Source organism: Oryctolagus cuniculus, chromosome 17, assembly GCF_051225735.1.
Source record: "Oryctolagus cuniculus isolate XC-2025 breed Fujian yellow rabbit chromosome 17, ASM5122573v1, whole genome shotgun sequence".
In the NCBI taxonomy this organism is placed as follows: Eukaryota; Metazoa; Chordata; class Mammalia; order Lagomorpha; family Leporidae; genus Oryctolagus; species Oryctolagus cuniculus.
This window is the reverse complement of record NC_142883.1, coordinates 54,764,071-54,786,509: the sequence shown is the minus strand read 5'-3', so window position 1 is coordinate 54,786,509 and position 22,439 is coordinate 54,764,071. Positions and strand designations below refer to the sequence as shown.

The 22,439-nt window shown below is 51.6% G+C and overlaps 3 long non-coding RNA genes across 9 annotated transcripts in view; 2 read left to right on the top strand and 1 right to left on the bottom strand.

Moving 5' to 3' along the window:
• Positions 1-22,439, bottom strand: part of LOC138846212 (uncharacterized) — a 40,120-nt gene that overhangs the window by 2,397 nt on the left and 15,284 nt on the right. The window contains exons 1-2 of one of the 2 annotated variants that reach the window (XR_016224305.1): positions 17,926-18,045; positions 17,371-17,460 (exon numbers count right to left, since the gene is read on the bottom strand). This is a non-coding gene — a long non-coding RNA (uncharacterized LOC138846212). Of the gene's footprint in view, positions 1-17,370; positions 17,461-17,925; positions 18,046-22,439 lie in introns of those variants that run through there. The other variant, XR_016224304.1, reaches the window with a different exon arrangement.
• LOC149121244 (uncharacterized) lies at positions 3,941-6,703 on the top strand. 6 transcript variants are annotated; one of them, XR_016224303.1, is made up of 3 exons: positions 3,941-4,157; positions 4,756-4,921; positions 6,438-6,703. It is a non-coding gene; the product is annotated as an uncharacterized LOC149121244 (long non-coding RNA). The 6 variants fall into 6 exon arrangements; XR_016224298.1 differs by having other exon boundaries at positions 3,955-4,157; positions 4,659-4,921; XR_016224300.1 differs by lacking the exon at positions 6,438-6,703 and adding an exon at positions 5,499-5,580 and having other exon boundaries at positions 3,977-4,157; positions 4,659-4,921.
• Positions 17,567-22,263, top strand: LOC138846215 (uncharacterized). The gene is made up of 3 exons (XR_011383671.2): positions 17,567-17,760; positions 18,846-18,965; positions 20,917-22,263. It is a non-coding gene; the product is annotated as an uncharacterized LOC138846215 (long non-coding RNA).

Genomic DNA, 22,439 nt, shown 5'->3' with positions numbered 1-22,439 from the left:
GAAGTGGTGCCTGGTTCCTACAAAAGCTGTCTAAATCCACTCCTGGGTCCCGTGATCTAGGCCCAACCTGCACTCTTTAAAAATGCACTGCAGAGGCCGGCGCCGCGGCTCACTAGGCTAATCCTCCACCTGCGGCACCGGCACCCCGGGTTCTAGTCCCGGTCGGGGCACCGGATTCTGTCCCGGTTGCCCCTCTTCCAGGCCAGCTCTCTGCTGTGGCCAGGGAGTGCAGTGGAGGATGGCCCAAGTGCTTGGGCCCTGCACCCCATGGGAGACCAGGATAAGTACCTGGCTCCTGCCATCGGATCAGCGCGGTGCGCCGGCCGCAGCGCGCTGGCCGCAGCGCGCCGACCACGGGGGCCATTGGAGGGTGAACCAATGGCAAAGGAAGACCTTTCTCTCTGTCTCTCTCTCTCACTGTCCACTCTGCCTGTCAAAAAAAAAAAAAAAATGCACTGCAGAAAACCTGGCCCCTTACCCAGGGTGACTGCATCCTAACCTTAGGAGGGAAAAGATGGCGGGAAATCGGCCTCACCACCGGGCTGACCTGTTCTTTCCCGGGATCCCGTGCTTGCTGTCATAATGACACGTATCAGAAACAGCTGCCCAGGTCCTTTCTCTGAGTCCAGAAGACCAAGCGGTGATCCAGCGTGACTCAGGTGGGGCAAAGCTTTCTCTCGGTGTGCAGCACGAGGTGCGCCCCCTTCTGGGAGTCTCTGTTGTAATGGGAAGGGGGCTGGGGTGCTAACGATGATGTCAGGCTTGGCTTGTGGGTGACCGCTAGTCAGGGACCACGTCTCCGTGACTGGCTCCCACTATACCATGGCAACGCAGTGGCCAAAAGTGGCCTGTCCTTCCGGTCGCGGAAATCAAGTCTGACCCAGGCCCAGCCAGGGCTCCGGCCAGTCCAGTTCTCTCAGCGTTCAGCAGCGTGGAGAGAGGTTGCCTCCCGTGGGAAGTGGGCAGTGGAGAGAGGACATGGAGCTTCTCATGGCAGAGTTGTTGCAACTCATGAGCAGAGTGGGTGAGAGGACTAGAACAGCACCACTGGGACAGGAACTGGGACCCTGGAATGAGCTATGGCTGCTGGCACTAGAAAAGGAGCCGGGCTGTGCTTCCCCGCCTCCCACAATGAATCCTGGCCCATCAGTCTACCCTGGTCTGCTCCAGCTCTGGATGCCACTCCAGCCAGCCTGTAGGAGGCGCAGGGGACGGACGGCGACACGAGAGGCCAACAATAAAATCCAGGATGTGGCGAATTAGGCTGAACAAATTGTCTGATTTTCCCAATAAGTAAATGGCTCAGAAAAAAAAATAATAAATACAAGCAGTGGAAGGGAGGCCTTTAGTTGAAAAGAGACTTAGGCTCCTACGCACCAGCTACACCGTGGGGTCCTTGTTAGGATCCTGCTTTGTTCAAATAAGTGGTGAAAAGGAGACATATACCCACATATGCTAATTCGTGAAATCTGAGGATTGACTGAACATTTGATGACAAGAGATTATTGTTCATTTTAAAGACTTTTTAAAGGTTTATTTGAAAGACAGAGTGGAAGAGACAGAGAGAGAGAGGGAAAGAGAGATTCTCCTATCCACTGGTTCATTCCACAAATGGCCACAGCATCCAGACCTGGGCCTGGACAAAGTCAGAAGCCAGGAACTCCATCCTGGTCTCCCACATAGTTAGCAGGGGCCCGAGTACTTTGGACAGCCTCTGCTACCTTCCTGTGCCTGGACTTGAACCAGCGCTCCAACATGGGAAGCCGGTGTTGCAAGTGGTGGCTTAACCTGCTGCGCCACAAAATTGGCTCCTATATCATTCATGTTTCTGGTGCAATGCGATACCATAATTCTGTTTTTGAAAACAGTCCTTATATTTGAAAAGCACATGCTAAAATATTTAGACAAGAGGTTGCCGGCACTGTGGCGTAGCAGGTAAAGCCGCTGCCTGCAGTGCTGGCATCCCATATGGGCGCTGGTTCGAGTCTGGCTGCTCCACTTCTGATCCAGCCCTCTGCTATGGCCCAGGAAGGCAGTGGAGGATGGTCCAAGTGCTTGGGCCCCTGCACCCACATGGGAGACTTGGAAGAATCTCCTGGCTTTGAATCGGCACAGTTCTGGTCGTTGTGGTTGTCTGGGGAGTGAACCAGTGGATGGAAGACCTCTCTCGCGCGCGTGCGCTCTCTCTCTCTCTCTCTCTCTCTGCCTCTGCTTCTCTGTGGCTCTGCCTTTCAAATAAATAAATACTCTTTTAAAAAAATTAGACAAGAAAGGAAGAATGAGCAGGCAAGCTATCTTTGCTGTGAACTTGCTTAACAGAATTTAAGGTGTATACAATTAAGAAGAGGCCCTGGGTGTGTCTTACGAGGGCCTGGGCTACAAATCTGGACAACTCTGAGGCTGCAGGAGCCGAGGAAGTTGGCACTGATGGTGCACACTCAGCACGCGCCCCCTCGTGTCCCCTGTGAAAGACTGAGCAGTGACGACACGGGCCTCACAACCCCGGCCTAGGAAGCAAAGAAGAAACTGAACACAGAGCAGCTTTCTCAAGGTCAGAATGGCGGAGCTGAGATTCTGCCCAGACCCCGAGGCTGCCCTACACTGCACAGCCCTGACCTGAGCCCCTGGCCAGACACGGGAGCCACCTGCAGGAAGTGTGTACGCAGGACCGTATGTAGCGACCAGGCTAATACACCCCAAAGTATTGCCGGTTCCTTCTGCTGACTTCTGCTGTAACCCTGCCTCCCAGCACCTCTCATGCAGGCCGCAGGATCAGCCAGGAGGGACTTGGGTGACCCTCAGCTCATAGCGACACCCACCAGCATGGCTGGACACAGCTGTAGCATGGACGGCCACTGAAGGGGACAGGTCCCTCCTCCTCTGCTCACTTCTTTGGGTGGAAGCTAACTATCTTCAAATGAAGGGCCATCTCTAATCACTTTCTCCTTTCTAAACGACAGAGCCTTGGGGTTGGTGCTGTGGTGTAGCAGGTTAAACCTCCGCCTGCAGTGCTGGCAACCATATGGGCGCCGGTTAGAGTGGTGGCTGCTCCACTTCCCATCCAGCTCCCTGCTAATGTGCCTGGGAAAGCAGTGGAAGATGACCCAAGACACTCACCTGGGAGACCCAGGCTCCTGGTTCTGGTCTGGCCCAGCCCTGGCTGTTGTGGCCATTTGGGGAGTGAACCAGAGGATGGAAGATCTCTTTGTCTTTCCTTCTCGCTCTGTAACTCTGCCTTTCAGATAAATAAATCTCAAAGTACATAGTCTCTCTTTCTTTTTAATGATTTGTTCTGGTATTAGGGAATGAAACTTGTTTCCTTTCTCCCTGTAATCCTTACACAAAAACCTCTGGCTTTCTGATCTCGTTATTAATTCTCAAATCTCTTGGCAGTGGGATTCTATTTTTTATTACTTCTTATAATTTTTTTAATTACAGAAGAAACACCTGCTCAAGCACAGGATTGAAAAATAGATCGGTCCGCTCTAAAGGGACTTCTGGCCGGGAGGAGAGACGCCTTCTTTATCTGAGACAGATGAGATTTTGATTTATGGCTGGCAGATGGCCCCCGTCTTAAGGACACGTGAGGGGCACGGTTTCTAATAGGAGTAACATGTCCTTATCCGGTAAAGCCGGTGCAGCCTGCAGCCTGGCCCCGGCCGGCGACAGCGGCCTCGCGTTTCTCCACGCCTGTGTCAGCGCGACAGCTGAGGGTCTCCAGAGAGAAGTGCCTCTCAGTACATGGCGGGGGCCAGCCGTGCAAACACGGAGGACTCTCAGCGCCCTGGCCACTAATCCCGCTGCTAAAAACAGCTGAGGCTGAGCCGCCCCGAGCCTGCTTGCTGGTTCTCAGCCGCGATCCAGTGACCCTGAGCCGTGCCGAGACATTCCCGAGGCTCGGGTGCCCCTGGCTGCAGGAGCCGGGGCCCGGGATGGCGCTGGTTATTTTTATCCGAGATGGCTCATGCTTTCCACAGTGGAGAGCAGCAAGAAACCCCAAGCCCTGCACATGCATGGGTCCTCTTTACGTTATCCTAAATGAGCCCTGGCCCTCGTTCGTTCAAGGACCTGGAGATTCAGGAGAGCAGGTGATGGATGCCTTGGGCCACCTGTGTGGGGAGCCCGACACCAGCTTGCTGGGGGAAGCCACGGCTTAGGTAAGAGAACGGAGCGCTGCCGTCGACATAGGGTTCCCCAGTGACTCCCGAATGCCAAGCTAAGTAAGACGGAAGCTTGGGCCCCAAGCCCAGCAGTGGAGATGTAAGTACCCAAATCGCAAGCAAAAAAATTAATAATAATAATCAAGTAACATAAACCCAAAACTACAGGGGTGGGCCTTTGACTCTGAAGATGCCACTTAGAATAGCCACATCCGCTACTAAGTGCCGGGTTCGAGTCTCAGCTCTGCTTTCGGTTCCACCTTCCTGCTCACGTGCACCTTGGGGGTGGCAGGGGCTGGGCCACGTATCTGGGTTACTGCCACATGCAGAAGCCTAGGCTCCCAGCCTCAGCTTGGCCCAGCCCTGGTTATTGTTGATTTTGTTAGGGGAGTGAAACAGTAGATGGAAGATCTGTCTCCATCTGTTTCTTTGTCTCTCTCTCTCTGCCTATCAAATTAAATAACTACATACATAAATAAACTCCTTTTGGAAGTACAGGAGTAGCAGTAACTGAGGCCAGCAGCAAGGGGCCTAAAAGACACAGCCAACGAGCAGGCTCAGCCACTAAGCAATGAACACGGCGCTCTGTACACAGCAGGTGCTCAACGCAAACCTCAAACTGAATTCGTAGCAGGAAAAGTGAGTGGCTGAGGGATCTGTTGGTCTCGAGGACAAATAAGAAGTTCTTTCTGTGCCGACTCCACCTCCGACGTCGGCCACAGGGAGAGGAGAATGACCCAGAGTGGTTCTTTACAAATCTGGTGAGCAGTGGCGACCATGAACTTGATGGGGCTGGCTTTCTGAAGGAACGGGTGGGGACGAGGCTGTTTGCAATCCACACAGGCCCCTGAGCCTGAAGGGAGGGCTGGGTGTCGGCGAGGAGGTCCTGGGGCCTGTGTGTACACAGGGGACAGTCTGTGTGTGAGGCCAGCCCCCGTGCTTCACTGTTGGAAGCGTCAGGGCTGTGTTTCCTAACTCCAGGGGTCTTCCAAAGGCTCGTAGAAAATGCATATCCTGAGAAAATTCACAAGGATTTTAAGAAATGTTTGCATGCAAATAAACTTAACTTTCAACCTGCTTTTCCACCAATTTTATGAACAGCCCTGGTATACACATCTTCTCTTCTGTCACCTGCCTACTGTGTGCCCGGGAGCAAGGAATGGGAGGCACAGGAGAGGGGCCAAGGGAGCGAACTCGTGTCTTAAAGCCCAGCACTCAGGAACCCACACTTCTAAACAGGGTCCAGGCTCGGCATGGGGTGGGGTGAGCATCCATGGCAGCTGTGCCTGTTTGGGGCCTGAGGTCTTTGGCTAGAAACATAAAACATGCTCCTCCCAGGTTTCCTGAGAGGCCTGCCAGCCATGGCTGTCTTGGGCTGCCTCATCTCGCAGGTGCACATGGACTGACTTCCAGGTATCTGGGAAGTGGTGGGTTTGGCTCATGTGCGCCCCTCTCTGTGCTGGCGAGGGAAGAAGCACCCGTTCAGCCCCCAAGAAACTGGGACAGGGCCGGAGACCACTGGGCCCCCCTCCTGCCATCCCACTGTAGGGTTTAGCATACCCTCTGCCCTCCCTGGCTAGTGAAGGAAGCCGCTGAAGGCAGGGCCACGGGCACCGCCAGATTCCACACCAGGTTCTCTTCCAAACTCTGCCGCATCCCTGGGCCAGGCAAAGCCTTAGTCCTTCAAGCATGGTGATCCCTTGTTGAAAAGTAGATTAAAGGGACATAAATCTCACCGTTTAAAGGGACTTGCTCTGGGTCCCACAGCAAAGCCAAGCATCACAGGGCCTGACACGCAATAAACGATGGTATGGGTGCTGTCGGCTCAGTGAGGGACTTTCTGAACCCTAGGACGGCTCCATGAGCTGGGATTCCAACCCTGTCACCATGACCTGCCCGGCCTGGCATCCAGCGCAGTTAACCCTCGCCGCACCTCGGTTCCCTCCCACCCTTCCTCGGTTTCTGTCTTGCCTTGTAACTTGTAACCCTGAGCGGTCTTTGCTTTGTCATCTGGAATGCGGGGTAGGAGAAGAAGATGGGAGGTGTGTGTGTGTGTGTGTGTGTGTGTGTGTGTCTCCCATGGAAAATACTAATAAGAAATCCCGGGGCGTAAATCACCCCAAGCTCTTGAGAGAAAAAGAATCAAATCATCACCATTACAGAAGGAGGGAGAGGTTGGGACTGGCGCTGTGGTGTAGTGGGTAAAGCCGCCACCCGCTGAGCCGGCATCCCATATGGGCGCCAGTTTGTGTCCCGACTGCTCCACTTCTGATCCAGCTCTCTGCTGTGGCCTGGGAAAGCAGTGGAAGATGGCCCAAGTCTTTGGGCCCCTGAACCCGCATGGGACACCTGGAAGAAGCTCCTGGCTCCTGGCTTCGGATCGGCGCAGCTCCAGCTGTTGCAGCCATTTGAGGAGTGAATCAGCAGATGGAAGACCTCTCTCTCTCTCTCTCTCTCTCTCTCTCTCTTCCTCTACCTCTGCTTCTCTGTAACTCTGCACTTCAAATAAATAAATAAATAAATCTTTGAAAAAAAAAAAAAAAGGAGGCCGTGTGGACACCGAAGCCCCCGCCCCATCCGGGGTTTCAAAGGCTGCTGATGTGATGATAGGTGGTCTGTGGTGCACACGATTCCCAGCGTCCAAGGCACACAGTGTCACCACCGAGCCATTCAGAGTCTCTGAAACAACCTATTCCCCCTCACAAGTCTCTCTAAAGCACAGTTCTGCCGTAGCCCTGCTCTGCCCAGACCTCGCCCATGGTCCCCTCCGCCCATCAGTGGACTGCCCCCGCCTCTGACGGACACTCAGCCCGGGTCCCACAAAGCTGGATCCCCCTCGTCCCTCTGGCCTGGGTTGGCTCCACCGGGCAGGGGCTGCCACTCCTGGGATTGCCACGTGGAGTTCCACACCGGGGTGCGGTTCCTCCCTCTTGGAGGCCCGTGTTTTCACAGTTACCCCTCAACTACAGTCTTGGGCATAGGAGGCTGCAGGCTCTGGGAGCTGTAGTGATGGTCTGTACCGGTCCTTTTACCATCTGCAGCACCACCTACTCACCCCGCCCCCTGGCTGCACCCTGCCACTGCCCCAGCGGTGTCTCCCATGTTCAAGGACAAGTCCTCTCTCCTGGATGGCTCCCGGCCATCTCTGCGGCTCTGCCTGGTGCCGCCTTTCACTCCCTGGCACCGCAGTCTCCCGCTAGGTGGCGCTGCTGCTCACGCAGGTGCCACCGCCCCCAGCCGGGCCCTCACCCGGAGTGCCAAGCTTCTGCAGGTTCTACAGGTGCTGGACGGCTCTGGCCGAGGGTGGGTGAGAAACCAGAAGCTTCCCTCCTGCACCCTGGGCTCACAGTGGTTCGGTCCAGAGCATTGCCGGTGTGGAGGCTGAAACCAAGAGCCAGGAATAACCCCATCCTGAGTCTAAAATTTTGTTCATCGGGTTCTGCTTTTTGGTGGGGGGCATTAATTTTTATTTTAAAAAATGCCATGCTACGACAGGGTTAGTCATCATGGAGTTTCTCCGAGGCCCCTTGGTTCCTGCGCCTGGGGAGGGTGTCTCTCCTGCGTCCACCCTCCTCGGCTTGGGCCACAGTGCTGCGAAGGCAGCCTCGAGTCTCCAAGCAGAAGGCCACAGCTGTGTCTGTGGTCGTGCTGGCCTCGCCTGGCTCTGAGATGCTGATGCCGGGCTGGGGACGGCCAGTGCACTGTCCCTGGTGGAATCCAATTCCCCTCAGGGTAAGTCCTGCCATGGGCGGCCCCGCAGTGTCATCACTTCCGGCCCACTCCCCCAGGCTCACAGCGCCGGCCTCTGCGGAGACCCCAGCCCGCCCGTCCCTGCCGTCTGGGCATTCCCCTGCCCTCGGCACGCTTGAACGGATTCCCGTCCCAAGGGAGCGGAACGCCTGTCACTGTCCACTGCGCTGCTGGGGCCCTGGTTCCGCTGTCCTCCTCGTTTCCCACAGGGGCCTTTTAATGTCCTGCCCCTCAGGGAGCTCGGAGTCTTTGCAGCTTCTGGGGACATCTGGATGGGTGCTCCCCGTTTCTCTCCGCGGGCGCGGGCTGAGGACAGATGGTGAAACAAGCTGCCCACGACTGAACCCACGGACCCGCGGCCACCTGAGGAGTTTTAAAAAATCCAATTAAGTCAGAATCTTTAGTGGGGGGACAACACCCACCATCCTCCAGGTGAAAATACAAATCCAAGGCTGGGACCCACGTTTTAGGCTCCATCAAGTGGAGGCTGCCATCTACAGGCGAGAGTGGGTACTGCTGCCCACCGGTAGCCTAGAAGGTGAGGAGGGGAGAGAGAGGCAGACGGACAGCCAGCCAGAGTTTAGAGGAGGTCCAGCATTAGAACCCAGTGTTCCAGTCACCACCAGCTGGTTCACTCCCCAGATGGCCACAATAGCCAAAGCTGGGCTGATCTGAAGCCAGGAGCTTCTTCCAGGTCTCCCACGTGGGTTCAGGGGCCCAAGCACTTGGGTCATCTTCCACTGCTTTGCCAGGCACATTAGCAGGGAGCTGGATCAGAAGAGGAGCAGCTGGGACTCGAACCGGCACCCCTATGGGATGCTGGCTCCGCAGGTGGAGGCTTAGCCTACTACGCCACAGCGCCGGCTACTGAGCATCCTATTCTTACAGCAAGAGTGACACTTGCTCTCTGGGTCATTTCCTTCGTGGGTAACATGTGAATGGGTATGACCAACCCCTGAGGATTGCTGGCGTGACACAGATAAGTGTATGTGTCAAGAGCTGAGTTGTCTAAGACCACTGGAGGAACTGGAAGATGGCAGGAAGTGCACTGACTTTTCTTGCTTATTATGCTCACCTCACAGCAGGATTGGCTTCCCGTGCGTTTGTAAAATTAGAACAAAGCTCAATTGCTGAGTATGTCTGTTAAGTGCAAGAGGCTTCCAGACCAAGATGCAGTTCACAAATATGACCACCAGAGGGCAATGCAGGGTCACTTATGAAGTGGATTATGTTCCAGCTCTGTCAATGGCAGGACCATCGGGCGTCTGCCTGAATTCTAACCACCTGGGGTTGAGCCTGAGGGTGTCCTGTCCTACCTGCTGTCTGTCCAGGAGTGAGCTCAGCAGAGTCCCCTGATGTCAGGTTATCCAGGAGTGGATGCACCCAAACTTTTTGCTGCCCATTTGCAATGTTGGGTTCCTTCCACATCTTCGAGATCAGATTCTGTTGGGATGCCCCACAATAGGTCCTGAACATACCTTGTGCCCCGGCCCACGGGCTCACCTGCACTCAGATCAACCATAAGTCAGCATTTCCTGCCAAGTCTGGCATCTGAGGCTGGACAGTGGCTTCCGGCCGCTCAGGACCAGAGCTTTGGCCGTGCAGCAGCTGGTTACGCGTGCCTGCTATGGTTCTACTTGCCATCCCTTCCCTGGCCCAGGCCATGGCCCACCAAGCATTGGTGTCCCTGTCAAAGACTGGGTTCTCTTGGTTCTCTGGAAACAAAACGACCCGGGGCTGTTCCCAGGGAGGGTGACCACGCTTCTCAGTTGTAAGTGTAAGATGAGGAACCCGTGCCATGCTCCCTCAGCCAAATTCAGGACGAGAGCTCCCTCCTTGCCAAGCTGACTCCACCCTCCAACAACCCTGAGGATCTGGTCCAGGACAGGGCTTCAGTTTGGGCTCCCTCCTTCACCCCATTCCTACCAAGACGCAAAGGAAGTCTACTTCCCGGGACAGTTTAGATGGCAGGTGGCCTCTCTTTCCGGCAAGCACTGCACTTGACAGACCTGGGTGTCTTGACTAAGGGCCTGCCCCACCCTGCCTGGAGGCTTTGTATCCAAGTGTGCTTTGATTATGTGCACACCGTTTCTTGATGGTTACGCCATTTCAGAGAAAGGGAAGGGCAGATGTGGTTCTTGACATGAGGGCTGCAGGCTATTTTAAGAAAGGGGAGAGGGAAGGATAAAAGAAGTCAGAGGGTTTAGCACCGCTTAAACCAGAGAGATCACCAAATACTTGCGGGGGATTTATCGCCAATATGGAATGTAGCTGACTGCATGATGCTCAAGATAGCAATAAAAGAAGGAAACATTTTGGCTTGTTTAATCACTCCAGGAGAAATACACCAAGCAGGTTCACATAATGAGTCTGGCATGAGAGAAGGCGTGAGCCCTCCGGCCTGATCTAGTGTATGCGCCAATGGCCAACTTGGCAAAAAATGAGGGGACCAGAACGGGGGAGGGGTGGCTCCATCCGGAGTCGAGGGTCAGAGGTAAAGTATTCAAGAAGTCACCTGATGGACGCCCAGCTTCGGAGCCCTGACAAAGCCACGTGCATCCACCAGGCTGTGGGCACTGGAGGCCACCCTACCAAGCGACCACGTATTATTTGTGGAAAATATTATTATTATTTGTGGAAAATGTCTAGAATAGGCAGAGCCACGGAGGCAGACACAGATGGGTGGTTGCTGGAAGCTGAGAATGGAGAGGACTGCTTCGTGTGTATCGGGTTTCTTTTCTGGGTGGCGAATGTTCTAAAATTAGAGTGTGAGGATGGCTGCGCATCTCTGTGGACGCACTCAACACCACCGAACTCTCACGAGGGGAACGGGAGGGGATGTGAGGCACTTCTCAGCAGAGCTGCGATGAAAAGGGTATAGAAAGGTCCACCACACAACTTACCAAATACTCCATTAAAACTGCTCCAAACCGCGGCAATGTAGAGGGCTTAGAGTCACTGACATGGAGAATTCAGGACAGGAAACTTCATTCTCAAACAAGGCTGGACCAATGAGGTGTTTCTATATAATCTGAGTTGAATTTAATATTTGATTTTTATATAGCATAAGAGTTGGATTTAAAGTAAAGAGATGAGGGGGAGCATAAAATATATATCACTTTCATAGGATTATAGATTTTTAGAGAAGGGACTCAGATGACCACATGATCAAATATCATCTCTTATTTTATGGGTGAACAAGTTGTCTAAAACAACCACGAAAGGTTTGAAAATAAAAATACATCTCTCTGGTACCCCGGTTCATCAATCCTGCTCCCTAGTAACCACTGCCAGTTTCTGGTATATGTTCTATTCACATGCACGTACCGACCTACCTGCCTACACACACACACACACACATACACACACCACTTCCTCTGTGGTCCAGGGACAATGTGCTCATACATTCACTTACGTGTTCTGAGTGGCTCTCACATTTGTGCAAGGCGGAAGCACCCCGGTTTATTGAAGCCCACCAGGAAAGGAGGCAGGGGCTGGTGGAGGCGCATCTACTGGACATGAATAACTGTGGGTGATACATCGCTCACGGAGTCAACCAACACACAAAGGTGCAGAGACATACGCACAGTTCAGTGTGGGCTTACTTTCCTCCTAACATCAGCCCCTAAGCAACTCAAATGCATCTCTCTTTCTCTGGCTCCAGACTTGGGTGGAAGCTCCCAAATCACACTGTTGGGGGCTGGGAGGTGCAGATGGTGTGTGTGTGTGTTGGGGGAGGGGTGGTGGCCGACACGCGTGGATGCAAGCTTACATTGCCGTGGGAAAGGCGGAGCTTTGGTGTGACACTCAGGGAAGGTGGCTGCGTAGTCACGATGCCTCCAGAATTATCACCACTGGGTGCATTTTGGGGGGAAAAGGCGACACCCCAGGCTCAGGGTAAACACTGGCTTCCCATCTGCCACCCGGGGAAATATGGGGCGGGTAGAGAATATGCAGACCAGCACAGGAACCAGGCCCCTACCCTGAGATCTGGTAGCCCGGGCTGCAAAGTCCCCTTGAAGATTCCTCAGGCTCCCAGGTATTTTTAGTCGTGGTAACTGTAGACGGGGGGCCCAGCGTTGCAGCCCTCAAAATAAGATGGCTCTGAGAAGGCTAAGGTCAGCAGATGCCATCTGTGTAAGTCAAGCCCGCAAGGAGGCGGGGATTAGCTGTCTCCTCCGGGCAGCTCCCCAGAAGCGAGTGTCTTGCAGAGTGATTTGTAGTGACCTTACGGAGGAGGAGCGGACGCAAGCGCTTCTCCAGGGCGACACACGGGGTCGCTCGGGAGACGGTGTGTTGTGGCAGCGAGGGGCAGGGTGTGAAGGCCTGCCAAGGGAGTGTAGGAAAATGGACAGGGAGCGGTGTGGCACGGGGAGGGCCAACGGGGGCTTCCCGACTCTGGCTGAATGACCCCGAATCACCCTCGGCATGACGAGCAGCCTTGAATGAACTTAAGGACACCCGGCTTTTGTCCTGTGCCTCCCCCCAGGGGAGCTTCGGGTCTGCTTTACCAGGAAGAGAAAGCTCTGGGTTCCACCGCGTAGGCCCAGAAAGCTCCCTTGAGAAACGGAAGCACTGGAGTTCTGGTGATAGACATCAGTCTCTCGTGAGTTGGGTTATAAGCAATACTGAGGCCTCCCCACTACCTCTGGACTCAACAAGTGGCTTACTGAGTGGATCTGGAGAGGACCCCAGACCTCGGGAGTTTTTAAATGTCTCCAGATGACTCTGAGGTGAAGGCAGGCTGCGCATCTTGGACCTAGCTCAGCCCCCCTATGTGCTGAACAGTCGTGGAAAAAAATTTTTTTTAATTAATTTATTTATTTTACTTGACAGGCAGGGTGACACATGGAGAGAAGGAGCGACAAAGAGATCTTCCATCTACTAATTTACTTCCCAAATAGCTGCAACACCCAGGACTGGTTTAGGCCTTAGCCAGAGCCCAGGAACTCCATCCAGGTCTCCTACATGGGTGGCAGGGGCCCAAGTAGTTAGGCTATTTTCCACTGCTTTTTCCAGGTGCATTAGCAGGAAGCTTGATCAGAAGTGGTACAGCCAGGACTCGAACCGGTGTCCATATTGGGATAGCGGAGTTGCAAGCACCAGCCTAACCCATGTACCACCAACATGCTGGACTAAAAGAATGATTTTTTTTTGTAATTACTATTTTAATCTTATACTTGGCAGTAAACTCTGGGAGTTACAAGGGTACTTCAAAAAGTTCACGGAAAAGTGGAAATAAAAAATGAGATTCTTTGGGTGTAAAATATTATTTTTTGAAATCAATGCAAAAGCCTTTTTGTAATATGAACTTTCCATGAACTGTTAGAGGAATTCTTCCAGACCTTAACGTTAAAAACCATTAAGGCCGCCGACTGAGCCATCAGCCACCTAGGCTCTGGTTGCGTGTCATGCCTGGTGCACATGTCACAGCTGGGGACACACAGGCCTGAGGTCTGGGAAGGCGTTGTGGCACCTGGCCAGCAGTTGCTCACATGTGGTTGGAGGAAACTGCAGGTCCCCCCGGGTCCTGGGCTGCAGCTGAGCTCACGGAGGGCGTCTTTTTTTTTTTTTTTTTGGACAGGCAGAGTGGACAGTGAGAGAGAGAGACAGAGAGAAACGTCTTCCTTTGCTGTTGGTTCACCCTCCAATGGCCGCCGTGGCCGGTGCGGTGTGGCCGGCGCACCGCGCTGATCCGATGGCAGGAGCCAGGTACTTATCCTGGTCTCCCATGGGGTACAGGGCCCAAGCACTTGGGCCATCCTCCACTGCACTCCCTGGCCACAGCAGAGAGCTGGACAGGAAGAGGGGCAACCAAGGAAGAGGGGCAACCGGGACAGAATCCGGCACCCCGACCGGGACTAGAACCCGGTGTGCTGGTGCCGCAAGGCGGAGGATTAGCCTAGTGAGCCACAGCGCCGGCTGGGTGTCAGTCTTTCTTGGCATCAAATCAGGAGGACTGGCTCGTGGCAGCATTGGGGTGAGGAAGGAGGGCACCATGGCCAGAGGATTGATTTTCCCTTCTCTAAAAGGCCTCAGGTCATCCCGTACCCTCAGACTATTAAAGTGAAGGGGCCCCTCCATCACCTGGGATCTGCTGACACAAACAGGCTGAGATTGATCTAGAAGGAGGGGGGAACCCATCACAAACGCTCATCAAGCAAGATGGCAGGGACGCCGTCTTTCAGCCTGCGTTCAGCAAGGTCCAGAATTTTTAATTTATCGTTCTGCGTACCAAGACCAGTTTGAGGAAGCCCATTCATCTTGCTCTCTTGTCTAACCTGTTTTGAATTGATACGCGGTACACTGAGAGAAAGGAGGAGAAAGGCAGCTCGCTCACCAGTCTCCCCTTTAGGGAGCTTCGGGTGGCGTTCTTTGAGTTCTGACCTACAAATGCTTTCTAATTTGGGTTTTGATTGAGAGATTTCAAGCTGGGGAGAAAAGTGATGAATGGAATGGGAGGGTTCATTCACAGACGCAATGAGATGACCTGGAATCCTTTAAAAGATTTATTTATTTATTTATTTATTTAAAAGACAGAATGAGAGAGAGAGAGAGAGAGAGAGAGAATCTTCCATCTGCCAGGACAGATCTTGGACTCAGATACGGGATGCAAGCACCCCGAGCGGCAGCTTAACCCACTGTGCCACATGCCCGCTTCCAGGATTTTCATTAAAGCCAACCATCCTGGGGCCTGAGTTGTGGCACAATGGGTTAAACCGTCACCTGCGACACCCGCATATCAGAGTGCTGGTCTGAGTCCGGCTGCTCTGCTTCCAGTCAGGCTCCCTGCTAATGAAGTGGGGGGGGGCAGGCAGAGCTGAGTGCTTGGGCCCCTGTCACTCACATGGAGTTCCAGGGTCCTGGTTTCAGCCTGGCCCATCCCCAGTTTATATTATGGCCACTGGGGAGGGAGGTGAATCAGTGAATGGAAAACCTCTTCTGTCTCCATGTCTCCCTTGTTCTCTGTCAGTCTGCCTTTCAATAAATAAAATAAAATGTTTTAAAAACGAGAAAATCCCCAAACCATCCTGAAGAAAACCCAAGACTTTGTCTATTTCTCTCTTCCTCTCTCACCCTTGTATTTGAAAGTTTTTCGACAGAGCTAGCAATTGCACTCCTAAGCAAATCCTTTGCGTAGACTCTGATTCAAGGGCACAAGAAGACACAAAGATGTTCAGTACAGCGTTGTCTACAGTGGAGAAGAATCGGAAGTGTCTTGAATGTTCATCAACAAGAGAATAGATAAACAGTGGTGGAGTCATAGGATACTATACAGCAAGGAAAACGATTGAATTAGAGTTACATGTACAACAGCGTTTTATGTTTAGAGGGCCATGCTATTTTGGTATGATTTCAAACATAAAACAACAGCGCATGTTGTTTGTGGATATGCTCCCATATTATAAAAGTGTAAAACACTGGGCAGGGAGACAGCCACCATGTTCAGGGAATCAGCTGCCTGTGGGATGACGGCAGGAGACAATTGTAGTATTTTATTATTACAATTAATTTTAGAGGTCTAAAGCAAATAGGGAAAAACGACATCTGTTAAATCTAGATGGATATTTGTTAAATAACCTTCTAAGGCTGGTGCCGCGGCTCAATAGGCTAATCCTCCGCCTGCGGCGCCGGCACACTGGGTTCTAGTCCCGGTTCGGGCGCCGGATTCTGTCCCGGTTGCCCCTCTTCCAGGCCAGCTCTCTGCTGTGGCTTGGGAGTGCAGTGGAGGATGGCCCAAGTGCTTGGGCCCTGCACCCCATGGGAGACCAGGAGAAGCACCTGGCTCCTGCCTTCAGATCGGCGCGGTGTGCTGGCCACAGTGCGCCGGCCGTGGCGGCCACTCCAACGGCAAGGGAGGACCTTTCTCTCTCTCTCTCTCTCTCACTGTCCACTCTGCCTGTCAAAAAAAAAAAAAACAAAGAAAAGAAAAGAAAAAAAATAACCTTCTAAACTTTTCTTCGAAAAGGTTGAAACCTTGTACTTGAGAAAATATAGCAATTTTAGTGGCAGAAGCTTACATCAAAAGCATATGTATATAAATATATATATAGATTTGTGACATAATGCATATGAATTCATTGGGCGGAAATATCAGGATTATGACAGATCTGTGTTGCCCACATTGAAGGACAAATGCAAAACCCCACTTGTGTCAGGTGGGCAGACACAGGTAAAACTGAAGGGATTCACTAAGGGGTTAAGAAAATAGTTTAATGTAAAATTTTTGTACAGTTAAAAAAAATCAGTGAGTTGGTAGTGTTTCATTTCTACAATGTTCCATTTAATGAAAGGTGTTTCATTTTAAAAGTGCTTCATTTAAAAAAAACAACCTTGCTTTAAAATATGCAGACTAAAACAGTTTTTTTTGGTCCATTTTCTTCCTTTCTTGAATTTGCTTTAACAATGACAACAGTGCTAGCACTCCCGTTAACAAGTCAAGTGAGACAAAGACAGGGAAAGATGGCAGTCCCCCTCTCGCCTTCCACGTCCACCAATCCACAGCTAACCAAGGTCACCGACTTGACACGTTCCTGCTCATCCCTTGCCTTATAAAATTTTTCAAGACTGCTTTTTGAATGTCTTTCAAACAAATTCAGCTTTTACCACTAGAAATAACACTAAGTTTTGCTATTGCCAAAGTGATTTTAGAAAAATACAGAGGGGCCGGTGTGGTGGCGCAGTGGGTTAATGCCCTGGCCTAAAGCACCGGCATCCCATATGGGCACCAGTTCAAGACCTGGCTGCTCCACTTCTGATCCAGCTCTCTGTTATGGCCCAGGAAAGCAGTAGAAGATGGCCCAAGTCCTTGGGCCCCTGCACCTACGTGGGAGATCCAGAAGAAGCTCCTGGCTCCTGGCTTCGGATTGGCACAGCTCCGGCCGTTGCGGCCATCTGGGGAGTGAACCATTGGATGGAAGACCTCTCTCTCTCTCTCTCTCTCTCTGCCTCTCCTCTCTCTGTGTAACTGACTTTCAAATAAATAAATCTTTAAAAAAAAAAAGAAAGAAAAATACAGAGAGTTCATGTAAGCCAAAGTTAGGTACAATAAAAACACGGCAGTGGGTGTGCATTTTACTTCATGGTTGAGCACACTTGGTACATAGTGAAGCTGAGATTGAGGACAGGTGCCTCTTGCTGGCACACAGGTGGCTGGTATTATTCAGAACAACTGTGTGTCCTGAGAGGGTCTCCATCCTGGAGGAGTGGTGGGGAACTGGGACCGGTAAATCACCAAGCGCACCCTGAGGTTCAAAGCAGGGGCCATCCTGGGCCCCCGCAGCCATGTGCTGCTCCCGGTGCCAGGCTGCTGACAGCTGTGGCTGTCCTCGTCCTGCTCCACGCTTCCTCTCCCTGCCTCCTGTCACTGTCCTTTCTCCTCTGCCCTCCTCTTCACCACCTCCCTTGCCCTGCTCCTTCGTTTTTCTCCAACTGGCAGAAGAAATGTCATGTCACTCACCTCTTGGGTAACTGGAGCCCTTCAGCTGTTGGAGTGTCTCTTTGGAAGGCCATCCCAGGGGTGGCTGGCCAGTTTCCCAGAAGGCTTCATCTGTTAAGACAGGAGGGTGGCTTTTTAGAATTCCTTACAAGAACTTTGCAAGAGCAGTTAAACTAAGTCCTCTTGAGCCCTGGCTTCTTTCTGAGGTTTCCATTTCAGAAGAAAACACAGCTCGGGGGAGGGAGGGACCACTCACCCTGTAGCCTTGGAGGGCGGGCAGGGGAAAAGCTGGGAGAAGAAAGATCGCCGGACAACATTCTCTTTCCAGAAGGAAGGGGGTCCAGCAGATTCAGGAAACAGGAGAGGACCGTGGACATGTGAGGCTAAAGCCCCCACCCACCTCTGCCTACAGTGAGCTTCAGGGACTGGGGGTGGGCTTTGCCTGGGTGACAGGTGGTCCTTTCTCGTATCTCTTTCCTTCCTTCCTCCATGCCTCTATTTCTTTCTTTTGCACTTCTACTCCATCTTAAAACTTCTCCAAAACAGGTTATTGGGAAATGGGCTAGTCCTACCAACCGTGCCTCCAAGGGTTCTGGTAGGCTTCCCCAGGGGCACTGCTGCTGTGACAGGTCAACAGCTCCTACACCAAGCACGAACTTGAACGTGAAGTATGGATTTTCAGTGGCAATTAGGTTCACTGACTAGGACACATGTCCCACTCTGATATAGGACAGCCTCTGACGGTAGGGGTGGCTCTGTGTGTGTAGGGACAGGCAGTCTATGGGATGCCTGTGCATTTCCCACTTATGTTTGCTGTGAACCTAAAACTGCTCAAAAAAAACCCAAACAGCCCAAAGTGTTCTAACACACACACTTTGAAAGTCAACAGCCACTATGAGGAGGCAGAAATACAAATCAGACTCAGCTGAGCAAGGCAGCTGTGAAACAAACAAGAAACAAGACTTTCAAGACAGTCCCCAGGGTCTCAATCAGCAGGCTCCTGGCAATCGTGTGGGGACAAGGAGCCTTGGATGGAGGCTGTGTTCCCTTGGCGGTGCCAGGATCCTCTGGCATTATCATTTTACACAAGGAGATGGAAGAATGTCTTCATAATCCAAGGCGTGGGCTCCTGCTCCTTGATCCCCACGGGGTAAGAAATCTGAGGACAGAGTGAGCCTGCCAGGCACGGCCTCCCAACACTGCAGGTCTGAAGCTGTAAATCCCAACTGGACTGTTCTGAGAAGCCAAGTGACGAGGTAACCTGACCTCAACTGACCTACATGACCCTGGGTTCCTCTGCTGACCCCGACAAAGGAAATGTAGCTCTCCACCGCAGGGTCTTCATCAGATATAATCATGAGTTATTTAGACCCAACGTTTGTTGAATACTTGCTGTATTCATGGCGTGGGTCATGCCATTGAGTCCTTCAAGTTCATTTTCTCGTTCACTCCTTTTGTTCCCACCAAAGACGTGTAACCTTCTCTTCCTTTTACAGTTAGTGCGCCTGATATCCAGAGTCAACGCTTTGCTAAAGCCACAAGTATAGTAAGATTTGGAGTTCAGAAAAGCACTTGAATGCCCTGTGTGAACGCCTATAGGGGTCCACCTGCTGAGCGTGAGTCCTTTCTCCACTCTTATATTTATTTATTTATTTATTTTTGACAGGCAGAGTGGAAAGTGAGAGAGAGAGACAGAGAGAAAGGTCTTCCTTTTCCGTTGGTTCACCCCCCAAATGGCCGCTGCGGCTGGCGCACCACACTGATCCAAAGCCAGGAGCCAGGTGCTTCTCCTGGTCTCCCATGTGGGTGCAGGGCTGCCTTTTCTCCACTCTTTGTTGATCAAACTCCTCTTTCAAGAATGAACTGCGGTGGGGCCGGCTTGCAACACTGGAAGCACTCATTGGAGTCCTGGCTGCTCTGCTTCCTATCCAGCTCCCTGCTAATGTGCCTGGAAAGGCAGCAGAAGATGGCCCAAGTGCTTGGGCCCCTGTCACCCATATGGGAGACTAGGATGGAGTTCCTGGCTCCTGGCTTCAGCCTGGCCTAGCCATGGCTTTTGAGGCCATTTGGAGAGTGAACCAGCAGATGGAAGGTATCTCTTTCTCTCTCTCTCTCTCTCTCTCTCTCTCTTTCTATCACTATGTGTTTCAAAGAAATAAATCTTAAAAACAACAACAACAACAACACAACAAAGAAAAACTGGCCAGAGCCGTGGCTCGATAGGCTAATCCTCCGCCTTGTGGCACTGGCACACTGGGTTCTAGTCTTGGTCGGGGCACCGGATTCTGTCCCGGTTGCCCCTCTTCCAGGCCAGCTCTCTGCTTGGCCCGGGAGGGCAGTGGAGGATGGCCCAAGGGCTTGGGCCCTGCACCCCATGGGAGACCAGAAGAAGCACCTGGCTCCTGCCATTGGATCAGCGCAGTGCACTGGCTGCAGCGCGCCGGCCATGGTGGCCATTGGAGGGTGAACCAACGGCAAAGGAAGACCTTTCTCTCTGTCTCTCTCTCTCTCTCACTGTCCACTCTGCCTGTCAAAAAAAAAAAAAAAAAAAAAAAAAAAGAAAGAAAAACTTGCAGTGTTGCCCTTTCTTCAAGGAAGCGTTTCTTCCCTTGCAGAAATCCCTTTTCCTCTCCCCAGTGTGTTCCTGCCCCATGTGTGAGACCCTTGAATTTACACACCTTGGCATATTGCTTGTTATTATTTTTGTTCAATGTCTCTCTTTCCCACTGGACTCTGTATAGGCAACAGTGGATGATGTCTTATTTTACTCACTTTCATGGAGAGTAAATTCTAGCAGTATTGAATTAAATGCATAGCAGGTGCTCAAAATACCTGTTGTATGAGTAATTGCACAAAACAAGTTTTAATTGAAAAATACAACTATGGCTTTGGTGCTGAATGGTCCCATAGAGTTTTGTTTGCATTTGCAGGCTGCAAGGTTCACAATTTTAGGCTCGGAGTCAGACTACCAAAATCCTAAAGCTAGATCAGAACCGGTGTTAGTCACTGAGCAAATTGCCAGACTTTGATTGTAACCTCCTAACTATGAATTTTGTTTTCATAAAAAGTGGTCCAAGATGGAAGCTATGTCCTGAACAGCAGGTTTGATGACATGGAAGTATGTAATGGGAAGATGTGTACCCACAAGAATTCCAAGACTTTCTCTATCTATGGACTTTTTCTTTTAAAAAAGATTTATTTATTATTTATTTGAAAGTCAGAGTTACACAGAGAGAGAAGGAGAGGCAGAGAGAGATCTTCCATCTGCTGGTTCACTCCCCAGTTGGCTGCAACAGTCAGAGCTGTTCCGATCCGAAGCCAGGAGCCAGGAGCTTCCTCCAGGTCTCCCAGGCAGGTGCAGGGGCCCACGGACTTGGGCCATTTTCTACTGCTTTCTCAGGCCATAACAGAGAGCTGAATTGGAAGTGGAGCAGCTGGGTCTCAAACCGGCATCCATATGGGATGGTGGCACTGCAGACAGCAGCTTTATCTGCTAGCCCACAGCGCTGGCCCCTATCTATGGACTTTTTTTTTAATTTTTTACCTTTTTTTTTTTTTTTTTGACAGGCAGAGTGGACTGTGTGAGAGAGAGACAGAGAGAAAGGTCTTCCTTTGCCGTTGGTTCACCCTCCAATGGCCGCCGCAGCCGGCACGCTGCGGCCGGCGCACCGCGCTGATCCGAAGGCAGGAGCCAGGTGCTTCTCCTGGTCTCCCATGGGGTGCAGGGCCCAAGCACTTGGGCCATCCTCCACTGCACTCCCTGGCCACAGCAGAGAGCTGGCCTGGAAGAGGGACAACTGGGACAGAATCCGGCACCCCGACCGGGACTAGAACCCGGTGTGCCGGCATCGCAAGATGGAGGATTAGCCTAGTGAACCGCAGCGCCGGCCTCTATGGACTTTTAAGAGTCAAGCATTCCCTCCTAGGATCACTTGAAATAAAAAGGGGAAATTGCTTCTTCTGGAAATAAGTAGAAACAAACTAGAAATAAGTCTCATTCTAACTTCTTGGCAAATAATAATCCTTCTAGATGTGGCTCCAGACTGCAAGGTGCTAAGAGGGCCTTTCCAGTTCATTCATTCAGGACTGGATTCTACGCTAGCCAGAGAGACGGGAGTGTGCTTACAACTGGTCTATGGGTTAGGGACCCTCTGATGTTAAAGGCTGGGCAATTTTCCTGTGTTTGACTTGGGAAGCAGGAAATATTTGGTGAATTGAGTGTCCAAACTGGCCTCTAATTGGCAATAGATGTGTCAAATGATTAGGTCCATATGAACACCTGAGTCTCTGAGCTCATACTCTATCCCAGGCATTGACTTTTCAGACAGTAACTGTGAGGTGGTGGGTGGGTGCAAAGGGGGCCAAGCCAGGAAGCATGGATCCTGCCATTTCCTGCTCTGTCTTCCCACCCTCATCTACTACATATTATTGTCCACACAACATTAAACTCTGGTCACTGCACAAGGTCATTGATGGACCCAATATTCCAAGTTGGCTGGTAAAAACAAGGGAGTGTTATGCACAAGTAAAACTTGGCTCTAAGTTTAGGGTGGCTCCCGAGCCACAGGACAGCTGGGCAGCACATGGATGTTGTCTGCTCATGTGTTCAGGTCTGGCCTCCTTCACCACTATAACAGCAGCAGAGTGGGCTTGGGACAAAGTGAGCACTGAGAATTCTTTCTAGGAAATACTAAAGAATCTACTGTCTGCTGCTTAGAAAGAAAACTGAACTCTTCACAGGGAGAACTGGTGTGTCTCCGTTAGGGAAAGCATTATAGCATCATCCACAGCTCATCCACTCGGGCCTGTTACCTTATTTGAACAAAGTGGTCCCTGTATCTGCTGTCATACATTCCTACATAACTAATCCACCCATGAAACACTGAAAGAATAAATTTTATTTACCCATTTCAACAATGCATATTGGAGTTTTCTGCTTCTCAAAATTCCACTAAAATCCAAAGTAGGCCTATGGTTTTGACTATTTTTGTTTCTGTTTTGTTTTCTTCATTAGGCTTGATAGCCATAAAAAGTAACCTGACCACACTCTTGCTTCTATGAATGGACAGTCTTCTCCATACGCTAAAAGC